The following is a 17,432-nucleotide window of genomic DNA, read 5'->3' on the forward strand; positions in this document are numbered from 1 at the left end:
GGCACCACACCTCTTCCTTAACTTATATAATAGAGATAATTTGGCTTTATTGGTGCATGTATGAGACTCAATTTCCTATTTTGTCTTTTGTAATTGAAATGGAAGTATCGTTACTCTCTTCAACGTAGATCGGTAGATGGATAATTAAATATTTATTGAATATTTGGGATTTGTAAATGAAGGCACCTTATGTGCATGCGACAAAGTACAAAATTACACGCATTTCCATAATCAAAGAAGTTACCGGAACTGCGAAACACGCCATGTCGTTCTTATCGTAGAACATTCTTAAATATGTTTTTGATCTAAAAATTGCGAATTCATCAACTGTATTTGCAATTTAGGGTATATTAGTCCTCAATAAATATCAATTTCATTTAATAAATATGTTTAATTAGTATTCCTTCCGTGTCATAATATAGTGCTTACTTTTTTTCTTTTCACGAGAATTAAGGAGATTGGAGAGAGCAGTAGGATTCTCAAAAAAAAAAAATTTAATAAAGTACTTTTGTCTTGGAAATACTCTCTTTATTTTCCTTCAAAAAAAATCAAAAAGCAATAAAGTTTTCTTGAAATGGTGCAAAGCAATAATAGGAGTACACAATTTTAAAGAAAGGTAGGAATAATTTGGAAAGTTTGTGTAAATATTGAGGAATATTTAGTGAAAATAAAGTAATAAAAAATGAAGTAGGCACAATATTTTGGGATACAAAAAATAAAATGTAAGCACTATATTATAGAACGGGGGGAATATATTGATAATAAGAATAAAGACATGAATGATAAGCTAGTGTCATCAATTCAAATTAAACAAAAAGATAGGAAAATTAGTAAGAACAAAGCTTTAGCTAATTATATATACTTCATCCGTCCCACAATAGTCTGAACACTTTCTTTTTATGTTTGTCCCATATAAGTCAAACACTTCCATTTTTGATATCGTTTCAGGGTTAATATATTATTCATTTTGCACTTCTTTGTCCTACTCTTTACCTTTTATCAATAAAAAAAGGAAAATTTGTCAGAAAACCACCTTTCTGTGAGCAACCACATATTTTAGTTTTATTTTTTATTTTTTGCGGGAAGCTACTACTTGTTGGAATCCGCCAATCGTTGACCCAACTTTTTCGGTATTGACCATCATAGAAACTTTTTTTTTCTTCAGATTTTCACCATTTTTCCTCCTTTATCCTTCTTTTGCGAAAATCACCACCACCTAAGCCACCATTGCTGCGGCCACCACCACCATATAACCTTCTCCCCCACTGCCATCACCCCAACCCCAGGCCTCCTTAGCCGCCACCGTCCAGCCCCACCCTCTCAGCTCTATCCCACGCTCATCCTCGGCCAGCCCCCGCAACCCCCAACCATCCCCACCCTCCCAACCCCAAGCCCCTCTCCCACCTCTCGTCCCTAGCAACCCCCTTCCTTCCTCGCATCCCACGACAACCCCCCTCGCAACCACCAACAACCACCCTCGCATCGATCCCCTGCAAAACCCCTCCTCCTCACATCCCCCGACAAATCCCCCCGCAGCCTTTCCACCCCTTCTTCTTCTTCTTCCTCTTCCTCCCTTCCTCCTCCCTTGCTTTGAAATTTCAAAAACAAAAATCGAGGGAGGAAGATGCTAGCGGAAGAAGAGAGAAGGTGGAAGAAATGGTGAAAATCTAGAACAAATGGGTTCTATGATGGTCAACGCTGGAAAATCGAGGTTAACTACCGGATTCCGACAAGTGATGGCTTCCAACAAAAAAAAGAACCAAAAAGGTGGTTCCGTGCCCAATTTTCTAAAAGGTGATTTCTCAACAAAAAGTGGTTATAAAAGGTGGTTTCTGACAAATAATCCATAAATTAATTACTCAATTTTCTCTCTCCTCTAACAAAAACTACCTCACCAACCCCTATCACATCTACTTATAAAATAAAATAACATTTGATAACAACATTACAACTTATCACCTTAATATACGTGTCCAAACAAGTGTTCAAATCTTTCTTGGACGAAGGGAGAACATTTATCGAGAGCTTTTTGCTTCACTTGAAGATTAAACAAAAGTGTTAGTATTTATCATGATCATCATGGTCCAAATTTGACACTTTATATGTCATCTATTTGGTGAATCATATTGTCTTTACACACTTGTTGATGCACAACTTTAATCATTAATATCTAGAGTTTTATATTATTAAATATCAGTAAAAAAATATTTTTTTTGAAAAGATACATTAAGATTAGCCACAACTAATTTAAACATTTATATCTATCTTTATATATAAGTTTTTAATATGATGGATCTATTAAAAAAATGGATGTATTTAAGAATACAATTTAAAACCACCACATCATCTATGATTTAAACTAATTATGGAATTATATCTAGTAAAGTATGGTTTACTTTTCATTAATTAAGACTTATTTAAGTCTCATATCTAGGTTAATGCTTGTAATGATTTATATTTTTATTAAACTGTCATTAGGATATATTTAACGGATCATCATGAAAAAAATCATTAATTATTTAGATTTTCGATTGAATCAAAACTACCAAACCTAAAAAACACAAATAAACTTTAATTGAATTGGATTAGGTACATTAAGTTGGACAAAAAAAACCCCAAAAATCGAATTTCTACAACCTCTGATTCTTATTAGATGCAATATTAATTTGGATTTTTGGTGATAAATTAAAACAATCAAATGTTTGTATCCTATAAAAAACAAAAGTATTATTTCAGATTGGGTTAAATTGAAGTCACATTTATAAAAGTTTCACTCCTAGAAGCCTAGGAATTGTAAATTTGTCTTGACCCAACTAACAAGTGCAACTCCCAAGTATTTCCAATTTAAAGACGCACCACGCACGCAATAGTATATAAACTCATACGAGTAGTAATAAAAACTGTAGATAAGATAGTACATGGCTTTCATGCAACGCCGTTAGCCCATTGGTACGTCAAAACCAAAAGAGGGAAGACTTTCACGTGAGAGAGGTCGCGAAACACGCTGCATAACTCATGGAACTGAAATTATACACTAATCGCCAACTTACGTGTTTAGCCGATTTGGTTACCTGCTTACAAGTTGAAATAGCTGTTGTCATGAGACTTTGGTGCTTTATTTCCCGACACTTAACCAACATATGTTTGCTGGATTATCCCCTCTTGTAATTCTATCTTCTTAATTATTCTTTTGTGCGCGGTGAATGTAATCATTCCTTAATTGCTTATTTAATCCGCTTCTAATCATGGTAATGCACTTCAACAGATGGAAAAACAATGGGCGTTGAAAACTAATTGAGTGGTTACCAAATATTAATAACCGGTGGAAAAGGTATGAAAAAAAAGTCAAAAAAGCTACGGATAGAGTATGATTTATGAAAGCAACATTTTTGCCTCCTTTTTAGTTGATTTTTATCTCTACAAGTTGTGGTTTGAGTCAAACTTACAATAATGTGGACTACCTTTTTTGCCTCAAGGAAGCTTCGATGTAAGTAATAATGTTATCAAAAATCACGTTTTGATACGGCTGGTAGACACTTTTTTGCATATGCTTTAGACATTAGAAATTTATAAAATATGAGGGATACATGGAATGAATACTTAAATTGTGTTTGTTAAAATATACTTCTAGGATTTGATTTAATTTTAAAGTTCTTTTATGTCTACCAAGTAATCACTCTTCAACTTCTATCATCGCCAGGCCAATTGTTTTTTTTTTTTTAAAAAAAACGCAACTTGATGCTCTTCAATATATATTCAAATTATGGCATAGATATCTCCTCCTATTTTTTCATACTATAAATAGTTGAAATCTATGTCTATTCAAATATATTAATAAGCATGCGAAAAAAAGTCTATCCACCACGTAGCACTCTACTCAAATTTCTAATGCAAATGTATTATGTCTATATGTACTTCTCACTTTTAAAAAAGTATAAGTGCAAGGTCTTAAACATGTGACCTTTGAAATGAAATGTAAGAGGTTAACCATCAATACACTATGATTTTGTTGTCTAATGTTTCAAATATATGATAAAGTCTTGTAATAATTATAATTAACTAAAAAAACTTAAACAAGTATATATATCTCTAACACTTTTATTACGTAACTTACAAAAGAATACTGATGTTATATTCTCTTACCATAATTCCTTTTAAGGTGTTGTTTTCAAACTCAAACCTTTCAATTTTTTTTTACTTATCACGCCATGACGTGAATTTTTCAATTTCTTAATGGACAAAAAATATGAAAAGTGACAAAATAACTTATGAAATTTAAAAATAATAACATATTTGTTTATTGTAACTGACCCGAGACATCGTCCGGGCAAAAAAACTAGTAAATATATTAAAAGGCGTGCATAAGCAAGAAACTGTTCCACGTGGCGCTCTTCTTAGGGAGTTTTAGTTCATGTAATCCATGTACAATAAAAATTTAGAAATTGCGTAGTATATGGTTTGATCCCAAGACCTCAAGTACATATACTAAAGTCTTAACCACTAGACTAAGTTGTATTTGGTGTAATTATTATAAAGTATTATATTAATAAATGAAATTTTTTCTTACCCGAAGCATAGCCCGAGCCTAATAATTACTCCCTCCATTTCATTTTAATCTACACACTTACACTTTTCACGCATGCAATGCAAAATTTTGAGGACATATATCTTTAGTTTTGTATTTGTAAAAATTATAAAAAGTATATATTAATAAAATACATGTTATGATGAATCTAACAAGATCCCACATGATTATATTTTCATCCGCGTATAAATCACAAATGATGGTCAAAGTAAAATTCGTGAATAGTGTAAAATATCAAAGTGTAACAATTAAAATGAAACCGAGGGAGTATAGTTTAAAAAAGGATTCTTATACGAACTTTATCTAATAGATAATTTATTTGGAATACGGTAGGAAAATTTATATTTGTAAGAAAAATTATAGGCAAATGTAGACGGTTATTGTAAAAGAGATTTCACCCTAGTTAACAAGGGAAATTTTTTGAAATAGTACTCACTCTATTCATTTATCATTCTCACTTGGAATCTTGACACTATTCATACTTAGAGAGGATCTTCTCATTTTTTTTCAATTTATAAGAAAAATATAGTCATGTGGGGTCATGTTTGATTCGTCTTAATTAGTACTTTATTAATATTTAATTGTTATAATTTTTACTAATATATAATGAAAGATATTTAAGTTCGAAGATGTGCAGTGGGAGACACGCAAATGAAAGTGAGAATGATAATAAAACCTAGAGGAAGTACCTATATAGCACTGATTTCGTAAACTAGTACCTTTTATATTTTATTTTGTCAACTAGTACCTTTAAATACTTAAATATTTTAATTTCAACACATTTTCTCATATTTTCGGCTAAATTGGTCAAGATTCCGACATTGATTCGTCTTTCTCTCCAATTCTTGCACGTATGTTGCAAATTCTTTCTTTTATATCCTCTCTTCTACTCACCCCTACCAATCCCCCATTTAAAATCCCTCCCTTCCCCATAACCAGAAACTTCATTCCATCTTCATCAAAATTCTCCCTAGTCAAAGACAATTCAACTATAAGGAATTGGATTACAGGTTAATTCTTCTCCAATTTCAGAGGTTTATTCCTTTTGCTAGATTCGCTGCATTGTGATCCGAAAAATAAAATATGAGAACCTTTCCACAAGGATAATGACTCGGTAGCATAGATCAGTGCTTAAGATGAGAGAAATGCAGAAAAAAGAGAGGAGAAAGAATGTAAGAGAACTCACTAATATTGAGGTAAGGTTGGTGAAAGGGAAGTAAAGAAAAAGTGAAAATGGGGGGGGGGGGGAAGAGTAAAAAAAAAGAAAAAGGAGAGTGAAGTCACTAAAATAACAAAGAGAGTGTAGAGAAATTGATAAGTCTCATATGATACTTTCCCTTTATTTGTTTCATTTCATGTCCTCATTATGCACATTAAAAAGACATAGAAACATGTTATGTATAAGATTCGATCACGTGACCTCAAGTTAATATAAGAAAGTTCTAACCAATAAGTTATGCAACATTATATAATATTTTTTAACATAAAAATATTAATAACTGTTGACATCGTTCGGGACTAAAAGCTAGTTTTTTAGGTTAAAAGCTAGTTGATAATTTTGGTCATAGTTGGTAAGCCATCTTTACAAGAAATTTCCCTAATATTTTTGGTTAAAAGCTCATGAATTCTTATTTTTTATTTTTTTGAAATCAGGTAAGCTAATGATTTTAGTGTTGTTGAAGAAGGCGAAACGATGTTGTTCAGTATGAATGGTTTGCGGAAATTGGAACACTGGGCATTTAGTAATGTTGTATCGGTGAATTAGGAACTATTTTCCTCAAGTTGGGAGCTATAGGTTATAGGGTTAATTGGCTAGTACAGCACAACCTTTGGCTCAAGTGCAAGGAAAAACACAACCTTAAGCGGGTGCAAAGCGTAGCACCAACTTAAAAATGTGGTGCAGAAAATAGCATAAATGGCACCGAACCATAGAGATTCCACCGGAGCTAGGGAATCTGTTTAAGGTTATGTTGTTCCTTGTACTTAAGCCAAAGGTTGTGTTGTTCTAGCCAACTTTCAACTTCAATCTCAAAAAAAAAATTGATCTCCTCTTTACTTTTCTTCGCTGCTGTGCTACTTCCTCATTTTGCGATTTTCTTCCCTGTTCGATTCACTACAAATCTACACATCATCAACAAATTTCATCATCGCCAATATCGAAATCAAGTCGCTGGATTTACTTCTCTCATCATCAGTAATTGACCTATAACAATTGTGGAGGCTGATCTCAGTTTCTTCTAACTCAATATTCACTGTTGATTCACCAAAGACCACTCCACGTGCTGTTTGTAAAATGGTTGGTTTGATGAGCGCCTGCTTTGAGGTCGCGTCATGGTCGCTCAAACTTTCTGGAACTCTTATGTTTTGTGATGAATTAGTACGGAGCGCCTGCTCTTGTGGGCTGGGAGCAATACAAGGCTGTGGTGGAGATGGTGTTTGGTGTGGTGGTGCTGCAGTGTTTGGGTCAGAGGATGACATTGTTGGAGTGGAGGTGGTGTTTGGTGTGGTGAAGGAAGATGATGGTGTTCAGGACGGTGGTGGCGCTGCAGTGTTGTGGGCTAGAGAAGAGAGTGGTGGTGATGTAGTGTGGTGTAGGGTAGATTTAGTGTGGTGGAGGTTAAGGAATGATGTGTTTATTAAAATAAAGGTTGTGCTATTCTTTGCCAATTAACCCTTAAACTAATGGAGATTCCCTAGCTCCGGTGGAATCTCCGTGCTCCGGTGCCATTTATGCTATTTTCTGCACCATGTGTTGAAGTTGGTGTTATGCTTTGCACCCGTTTAAGGTTGTGTTGTTCCTTGCACTTGAGCTCAAGGTTGTGCTGTTCTAGTCAATTAACCCTAGGTTATAAGATGTGCTACAGCTCTATGCTTTAAGATCATATCTAAACTAGCGAGTGTTTAGGCGATGCTTGGGTTGATACTTTTCGTACTTTTTTGCGTAGCAAGGAAAAATTGACGTAATGACATGATAAGTAACTGCATGATATGTTGAAAAATAAACCCTTTAAATTTTGGGGATGAAAGCAACATTTTAACTTTCTACAAGGCATTGGAACAAGATTTATGTCTACAATTTAATACTCTCTAGTTATTATCACATAAGGTTAGGTATCTTACTCATTGTGTAAATCTTTTGATAAGATATAAGACTATTTTGAAATGCTAAACGATGGTGTTATGTTAGATTCATGGTTAAACTTTCACTTTTCATTCAAAGGTCATATGTTTTATAACTACACAATGTTTTTTAATTGAGGATTTCACTTGAAAATAAAGCAATTGCATTAGAGATTTAGAAGAGAGTGACACATGGCATACAATTTCTTTTAATAACACTTGCTAATATATTAATAAAGATTTCTAATATTTAGTAATTTATGTAAAAAATAAAACAAAGAAACGACACATAAGATCACCGACATTTTTGCTATCAAATTCTACTAAAGGTTTCGAAAATGAAAAGGGAATTAAGGTCCTTTCAAAGGGATAAAACTCCTAATCAAGTAGTTTATCCGTTTCTTTTTAATCTACAAACTTTTCTTTTTGGTTCGTACATTTTCTTTTTAATCTACACACTATTGTTTTTTTTTTTTTTTTGATAATATGTATCATTTATTTTCTCATCTTTTTCCACCCATATGATTCACTTTTTAACATAATAACCCAACTTTCCACCTTAAATTTCTATCTTGCACTTTTTACTTTCTCTCTCTTACTTTTGGCTTACTCCATGGTTCTCCCTCAAAGTAAAGTGAGTAAATTTAAAAGAGATGGATGGAGTTAGAAAGAGCAGAGAGTGGTTGCGTTGACTCAAAGAAACATAAGGCCTTATTTGCAAATAGAATAATGGGGGCGTGCACCTAGAGCAGTAAAAAACCGACTCGATTGGAACCCGCGGTGTTGGAAACCTGACCTGTGTCCTATGGCTCCATGAAATTAGTGACATGCAATCGATTTGAAACTGACACAAAAATAATAGATAATCGCCTTGACTCGATATTTTATAATCTGAAACCAAACCTTGACCTGACTCTATGATAGATTGATAGATCGAGTCAAGTTCAAACCAAAAATTATATAATCTGAACCTAAACTGTACACTGATGCAATATTCTTTTACCGAATGATATGAGCAAATGAAATATTCATATTTAATAAGCATTAAGGGCCGAGGTTAATTCAGGTTTGTTTTTCCCAACTTACTAATACATTTCTCAGCAAAAAAAAATAAATTAAGCAAATGCAAGGAAAGTCGTGAAGAGAAAGTTAATAAGCAAAAAAAAAGTTAGGTTCAATAAAAGTAAATTAATTTCAACAAATATAAGTTAAATTTAGAATAAAAAAAAGTTATAAGTTCATCAAGAGTAAATTGGGTTTAACAAAAATAATTTGAGGAGAATATACCCTCAATCACCATTTCTAATTCCTCTATCCAACCTTTTATGAATACTCTCTCCATCCCTCTAAGATTGCTCCAATTTCTTTTTATTATTTGTCCTTGTGAGTTTATCATATATGGTGATGAGCAGGGCCGTCTTGAAGATTTGGGGCTCCTTTTCTAATATGAAAATTGATTTCCCAAGTTTATGAAAATTGCTATGACAGACGTGAAAAAGAAACAAATAAAGAATGCAAAACAACGAAAAACAGACAATAGATTTACGTGGTTCACCAATTTGGCTACGTCTACGGCAGAGAGAGAGAATATTTTATTGATATGAAGAAAATCAGATTACAGAGAGAATTAGAAAATTCGTAGTCTAAATAATTAGGTATAAAATGCATTTACCGGGCACCTGCCCGATCGGGTCGGGCGACATCCGCCCCGATCGGGCGGTAATTATGAAACCCAGCTTTATTGCACGTCCGGTTGGGCGAGACTCGCGCCCAATCGTAATTCGCGAGCTCTCCCGATCGGTCGACCTGGCCCGATGGCATCGGGAGACTTCCCTTAAACTGCATTCTTTGAATTAGTCACGGGCCCGATCGGGCGGTACCGCATAAATCCTTTTTGACGCATTTTGACGAACACATTCAAGGCACTATTTTTACAAATCTCCTCCTTGACTTGAATCCTCTCACAATAACCAAAAAAACCAGTTGCATTGATCACAACGTCCAGAAACTCCCTACACCAGATTTGTCCCAAAAGACAACCAGATTAGATTAGTCCCTAAGGACCCAGAATTCCCCAAAAGGCAACTAACAATCACGAATATTGTGTAAGTTCAAACAATGTTGAAACTTACTCTGCGGAACGGGCTTGGTGAACATATCAACAGGATTATCATCAGTTCCTACCTTCTTCACCTTAATCCTTGTCTCACTTCTCAAAAAATGATAAATGACATCAATGAGTTTAGTCCTCTCATGATGGACTTGATCCTTTGCAACATATTGCACTTAAGCTGTCACAGAACACAGTTGCTTATCATGATGTAGACCCAAATCACTGATTAACCCCTTTAACCAGATTCCCTCCTTAGCTGCTTCCGTCAAGGCCATATACTCTGCCTCAGTAGTAGAAAAAGTTACAGTAGGTGAAAGTTGCTTTCCAACTCACCACAGAACCACCAAGAGTAAAACATATCCAGTCATAGACCTTCTACCATCACATCTCCAGCATAATCAGAATCAGAATATCCTGCAACTAAGCAAGCCATATCACCTCCATAAATGAGACCAATATCTGACGTACCTCTAAGGTACCGAAAGATCCTCTTGACTCCTGCCAATGCTCCTTACCAGGATCACCCATGAACCTACTAACCACACTGACTGCATGTGCAAGATCCGGCCTAGTGCAAACCATAGCATACATCAGACTCCCTACTGCACTAGCATACGGAACCCGACTCATGTACTCCTTCTCCTCAGCCGACTTAGGTGCAAAAGCCACAGACAAATGACTATTGAAGCACTTGGAGTATCTATAGGTTTTGCTGTTGACATGCCAAACCTTGACAATATCTTCTCAATATAACCATTTTGTGACAAGAAAAGTTTCTTCTGAGCCCTCTCCCTATAAATTTCCATCCCAAAATCTTCCTTGCTGCACCCAAATCCTTCATTTCAAATTCAGCACTGAGAAGTTCCTTCAATTTCTGAACATCTGACTTGTTCCTGGCAGCTATCAACATATCATCCACATATAGCACTAAGTAGATAAAAGACCCATCTGTCAGCTTGTTATGATACACACAACAATCATATGAGCTCCTGTTGTAGCCTAGCTTCATCATATAGCTATCAAACTTCTTGTACCATTGCCTTGGAGACTGCTTTAGCCCATATAAGGACTTCTTCAACTTGCAAACACTGTTTTCTTTTCCTGGAACCTGAAACCCATCTGGTTGAGCCATATATATTTCCTCCTCCAACTCTCCATGTAAGAAAGCTGTTTTTACATCTAGCTGCTCAAGCTCAAAATCCTGATGTGCAACTATCGCTAGTAGCACCCTGATGGAAGTATGTCTGACTACAGGCGAAAAAATCTCATTATAGTCTACACCCTCCCTTTGTGTGAACCCTCTTGCAACCAGTCGAGCCTTATACTTGACCCCTTCTTCAGATGTTATCCCCTCCTTTTTCTTGAAAACCCATTTACAAGTAACAATTTTTCTCCCTGAAGGCTTAGACACAAGCTCCCAAGTCTCGTTCTTATGAAGTGACTCCATCTCTTCCCCCATTGCAGCAAGCCAATGGGTAGACTCCGTACATGTAACTGCCTCCCTATAGGTTGATGGCTCATAGACATCCACCTCTTCAGCAACCTGCAGTGCATAAGCTACCATATCTTCAAACCCATATCTAGTTGGAGGTTTCCAAAATTTGTCCTTATAGGACGTTCCCGGCCAGGCTAGGCGCCTCCTCACTACGTAGAAGATGATGGTTCTTCAGAACCAATGTGTTGATATCATCACTCTCATCATGAGTGACTTGCTGCTCCACCTGTTTATCAACACTACTACTATCTGAATACTCAATGGACATCACAGTAGGATTAAACATAGAATTTTCATCAAAGACTACATTTCTACTAAGTATAACCTTCCTCAGACGGAGACCAATTCTATAACCCTTAACTCCATCTATAACCCACAAACACTCCCTTTTAGCCCTTGGTTCTAACTTACCTTCATTCACATGATAGTAAACATTACAACCAAAAACTCGCATATCTGAGTAATCTGCAGGCTTACCTGACCACATCTCATATGGTGTTTTAGATTGATCCCAGAATGAGGTCCACGATTTATCAAATAACATGCTGTATTGACAGCTTCTCCCCAGAACCTTCTAGTCATACCAGCATTAGAGAGCATGCACCGAGCTCTCTCCAGAAGTGTCTGATTCATTCTTTCTGCTACACCATTCTGCTGTGGTGTATTTCTGACAGTGTGATGCCTAGCAATCCCTTCATTCTACAGAACTCTTGAACTCAGACAGACAAAATTCCAGACCATTATCAGTTCGTAGCCTTTTGATCTTCTTCCCAGATTGATTTTCCACCAATGCCTTCCACTGCTTACAATTCTTGAAAACTTCACCTTTTAATTCATGAAATAACCAAGTCATTCTTGAATAATCATCTATGAAAGAAACAAAATACCTGTGACCTCCAAAGACTCCACGCGTGAAGGACCCCAACAATCAGAGTGGATATAATCCAGAGTACCTTTTGTTCTATGAATGCCCTTAGGAAACTTGCTACGATGTAATTTCCCAAAAACACAATGCTCACAAAACTCCAGGTTTGTGACCTTATGGCCACCCAGAAGATCATCGTTGGAGAGGATTTTGCATTCTTCTCTCACTCATATGACCAAGTCTTATGTGCCATAGCTTGGTCATATCCCCTTTCTGAATTTCAGACGACGCAACAACAGCTGAATTTGAGAGAGTAGAACCCTGCAAAATATACAACGTACCACACTTGACCCCCTTCAACATATCCTTTGAACCCTTGAAGACATATATAGCTCCACCACCACCTCTGAAACCGAACCCTTACTATCTAATAGACTAAGTGAAATCAGATTCTTAGTGATCTATGGAACATGCCTAACATTTTTCAAAGTGCAGAAAGTACCATCATGAGTCCGGATCTTGATAGAGCCTATTCCAACTGTCTTACAAACTGCACTATTAGCCATTTGAATATTACCCCCATTTACCTGCTCATAAGTAGTAAACCACTCCCTACGAGGACTCATATGACAAGACACTCCAGAATCACGAACCCACACATTACTATAATGTATTTGATCATCAGCAACTAGAGCAAGATCATCCTCAGAATTCAGATTTTCTGCTTCAACAGCAGCAGAACCAGACCCAAATTTGTTCTCCTAATGCTTCTTTTTAGGACATTCCTTTTTCAAATGCCCCTTTTCCTTACAGTAATTGTAGACATCATTAGGTTTATGACCCCTTTTAGAATTTCCAGATTTCTTAAAATTCTTTTTACCATGTCCTTTATCACTACTACTGGCCACTAAGCCAGAAGACTGATTATCTGTACCTGTATTACCACCAGATGCCTTATCGCGCAATTCCCTAGTATGCAGAGATGATCTAACTTCTTCTAGGGACACATAATCTCTACCAACAATGAAAGATTGCACACGATATAGGTAAAGAAACAAGAAGGATTAAAGCGTCATCCTCATCCTCCACCTTCACATCAATATTACACAATTCTAACAAAATTGTATTTAATTGATCTAGATGATCTCTAAGAGGCATACCTTCCTGCATTCGCAGAATGAACAGACGTTGCTTTAAGAACAACTTGTTGGTTATAGATTTTGTCAAATATACAAACTCTCTAATTTCAACCACGGACCAGATGCGGTATTCCTCCGCGACTTCAGTAATTATGTCATCTGCCAGACACAACATAATTGTGAATGAGCCTTCTCCTTCAGAATGGTCATCTCAGCGGTAACTGGATCTGTTGACTTCTTTGCCAACGGTACCCATAACCCCTGTTGCTTCGGTAAAGCCCGCATCTTGATTTGCCACAAACTAAAACTATTCCTCCTAGTTAATTTATCGATCTTCACATTCATCCCAGACATCTTTCTCACCCAGATTGAACACAAAGCTCTTGATACCAATTTGTTATGACAGACGTGAAAAAGAAACAAATAAAGAATGCAAAACAATGAAAAACAGACAACAGATTTACGTGGTTCACCAATTTGACTACGTCCACGGCAGAGAGAGAGAATATTTTGTTGATATGAGGAAAACCAGATTACAGAGAGAATTAGACTAAAATTCGTAGTCTAAACAATTAGGTATAAATAACCTATATATACTCCCGTCAGAAAAACGCGATTCCGCGTTTACCGGGCACCTGCCCGATCGGGCGGTAATTATGAAACCCAGTTTTGTTGCGCGCCCGGTCGGGCAAGACTCGCCCAGTCGTAATTCGCGAGCTCGCCCCATCGGGAGACCCGGCCCGATGGCATCGGGCAACTTCCCTTAAACCGCATTCTCTGAATTCGTCACGGGCCCGATTCTTACAAAAATTAAATACGAAAGGTTGCGTATATATATAAATATATTAAAAGGCATGCTTAAAGAAGAAACCATGTCACGTGACGCTCTCCCTATGGAGTTTTAGTTCATGTAATCCATGTACAATAAATTTTTTAGAAATTGCATAGTATAGGGTTTGATCTCGTGACCTCAAGTACATATATTAAAGTCTTAACCAGTAGACTAAGTTGTATTTATTATCATAAAGTATTATATTAATAAATAAAATTTTTTCTTACTCAGAGCATAGCCCAGGCCTAATAACTAGTTAAAGATGAAAAGTTGAAAATTTAAAAATTGATCATTAAAAGTTTTATTAAGGGTAGAAAACAAGGATAATTTTCACAAATTTAAAGTAAATTTTTTTTTTAGGATGAGGAGCTAGCTCATGTGGTAGAGCACTCCCCTCTGATCTCTGAGGTCAGGGGTTCGATCCTTACCCCCAGCATAAAAAAAAAAAAATATATAATAAAGTAAATTTTTTAAAAATAATATATATCAAAAACCATATATTTTTAGAATCCTGTACTCTTAATCTACTTACACACCCCATCTACTCTTGATGATGAGCACCAATTTACTTTTACATAGATTATGTTGGATCCCACCAACTTTCTCTCATCAACTCTACCCAACAAAACTTGGCAGGGCCGGTTCTGAGGGTAGGCAAGGAGTGCCACCGCCCAGGGCCCACGATCGTGTGGGGCCCAAAAAAAGAAATTAACTATGACCAATTAAATAAAAATTGATACAGTTTTTGAATATTTAGTGAAATTTGTGCTATTTTTGTGCAATTTTTAATAATATTATGTGCTTATTTTTTATTGGTATCATTAACAAAATATAGATTATAGTTTTAGGTGCGAAGGTTTTAATTATATGACCTATAAAATATTAGGATCGACTCATATAAGGGCCTTTATTTTTAGATCCGCCTAGGGTCCAAAAATTATCAGGAACGGCCCTGAAACTTGGTAAAGTAGAAAAACTTTAATTTAAGCAATCTACAAGAAACCGGAGACGTAATAAGATTAGGAGCGAGTACAGTATGGCTGGTTGAAATTTTGTTTTGTTTAAGGAATGTCTGGTTGAAATTTTATTTATTATTTTTTTATGTCCGGTTTGCTTTTAAGCCATGAGTTATGTTACATTTAATAATGTAGCGACACCTTGTATTTGTTATACCTTATACGTATATAGCTATCTTCATAATTATTGGAGAAATGGGTCACAGCTAAAGCGGTTATATAACGTCTGTGGTGGTTTAATTGTAACCATTGGATGATTTTTGGATAATGAAGTGGTTATGGAAGATGAAGATCTGAGCTCTCAGTTCTCATCAAGGGCCAAGCGGCGTGCAGTTTCATGAAAGGCCACACATTCTACATATACTCTACTTATCTACTAGACTGGTGTGGGCACATACCACAATTGTATTAAAATACTTTCTTATCTTTGATAAAATAAGATAATTCTCATTGCACTTTTCAGATACAATCCCGTTTTAAGATATTTGTAAAGCTTTAATCTTACAAATTAGTCAACTAAGGGGCCATACCGATAGCAATATAGCATGTGAGGAGATCATTATTGCAATAAGTTGATTTTTACATTTGTTAACCATTACAGTGTTGTAGGTGAGGAGAAGAGATAATATATAGAAAACATAGATTCATGTGATAGAAAAGAGATCGATAAATCTTCTATTGTATCTAACAAAGTAATGTTGTAACTAATCTAAAACTTATTGAAAATGTGGGTGTTGCAACTAAGGTGTATTATTGGAACTTGGAAGGATAATGAAATTTACAACTTTTATATATTTATTTCTCTCTTTTCCTTCATTTCATATTAATTGCATAGTCCATATGTAAGAAGACAGATAAATAAAGGGGATCATGGAATGAGAGAGAGATAATGAAGAATCAATATAATATAAAGTTTCTACCAAAAAGTAAATACAATATAAAGTGTTGAGGCCATTATTTTGGTAAACTTAATATTTTTATACTTTTATTTCATATACGGCTGTAAGTAGATTGGATTGATTTGAATTTTGCCAAATTCAAATCCGGTCTAAAGTTTTTTAGACTCAAGAAATTTAGTCCGAATTCGATCCAAACTTTTTATGACTCCAGTTTAGTCCAATTCGATTTTTTTTTCTTGACTCTGAATCTAGTGCAGTCCGATTATTTTATAATAGACTGGTATCAATTTTTTTCCAATTTAGTTTCGCAATATTTTTCCATGATTAAATCATTACATACATCTTTAAAGTCTTATAAAATACAAATTGTAAAAAAATTAAAAGGTGTCAAAAGGGTTGAAGTAACTTTTGCCTTTATATATATATATACTCTAGAATTTTCTGCACGCGATGTGTGCTTGAATTTTTTTCGAAATAGAAACTCGATTTTCTTCGACATAAGAGTCAAAATTTGAACATTAGACATACGAAGTATAATTGTTTTTAGTTGCAAAATTTGATTGGTTTAGTTTCTGTCACTTAAGTCTTTCACCATTCTTTTATTTGTTTTTATTTTTATTTTTCAAAGTTAAATTCTATGAACAAAATAGAAATTCTATTGAATTTATTTATGATTTCTAATATTATAATTTTTTAGTTGATTTTTGAATTAAGTATAGTACTTCATAAATTGTAAAGAAAGTGAACACTTTGATTTCAAGTTAATTTTTTCATATAGGTTGTAGTTTGTAAGTGAATTTTTAAGTTTTAGTAAAGTTTCCTCATTTTAGTAATTTGCGTAACGTAAATTATGCAATTTTATGATGTTAGTTGACTTGTGAGTGATTGTTATAATTATATTTTTGGTATTTTCGTTTGAAGCCCCCTTTGATTTTTAAGTGAATTTGTAATTTAGAATGGGAAGGGGGTAACATAGTCTCTTCATTCGAGGACACCATAGCTCCCCCCCTTCTCTTATATAATAGAGATATATTGTACTTTAATTCTTGAATGATATTTTATATAAACCTTTTTACATTGATAATTAATCGCTATTATATAATAGAAAAATATAGGTCCAAATATATGTAAAAGTTTCATTATATATAGGAAACATTATAAAAAAGTAATTTTTTTTTTCCTTGTCTATCTTCTAAATTATGATTTTACTACAAATACACCTCTATTTTTTTTATCATGACCCACCATTAATTGTGAATGGTTTTTGAGAATAGTGATTTGTAAGTAAATTTTCGTAAATGAATCTGTATGTATTGACGTTCTAGGTTATTAGTTTCAGTTTGTATGTTAATTTTAAGATTTAATAAA

Source organism: Beta vulgaris, chromosome 6, assembly GCF_026745355.1.
Source record: "Beta vulgaris subsp. vulgaris cultivar EL10 chromosome 6, EL10.2, whole genome shotgun sequence".
In the NCBI taxonomy this organism is placed as follows: Eukaryota; Viridiplantae; Streptophyta; class Magnoliopsida; order Caryophyllales; family Amaranthaceae; genus Beta; species Beta vulgaris.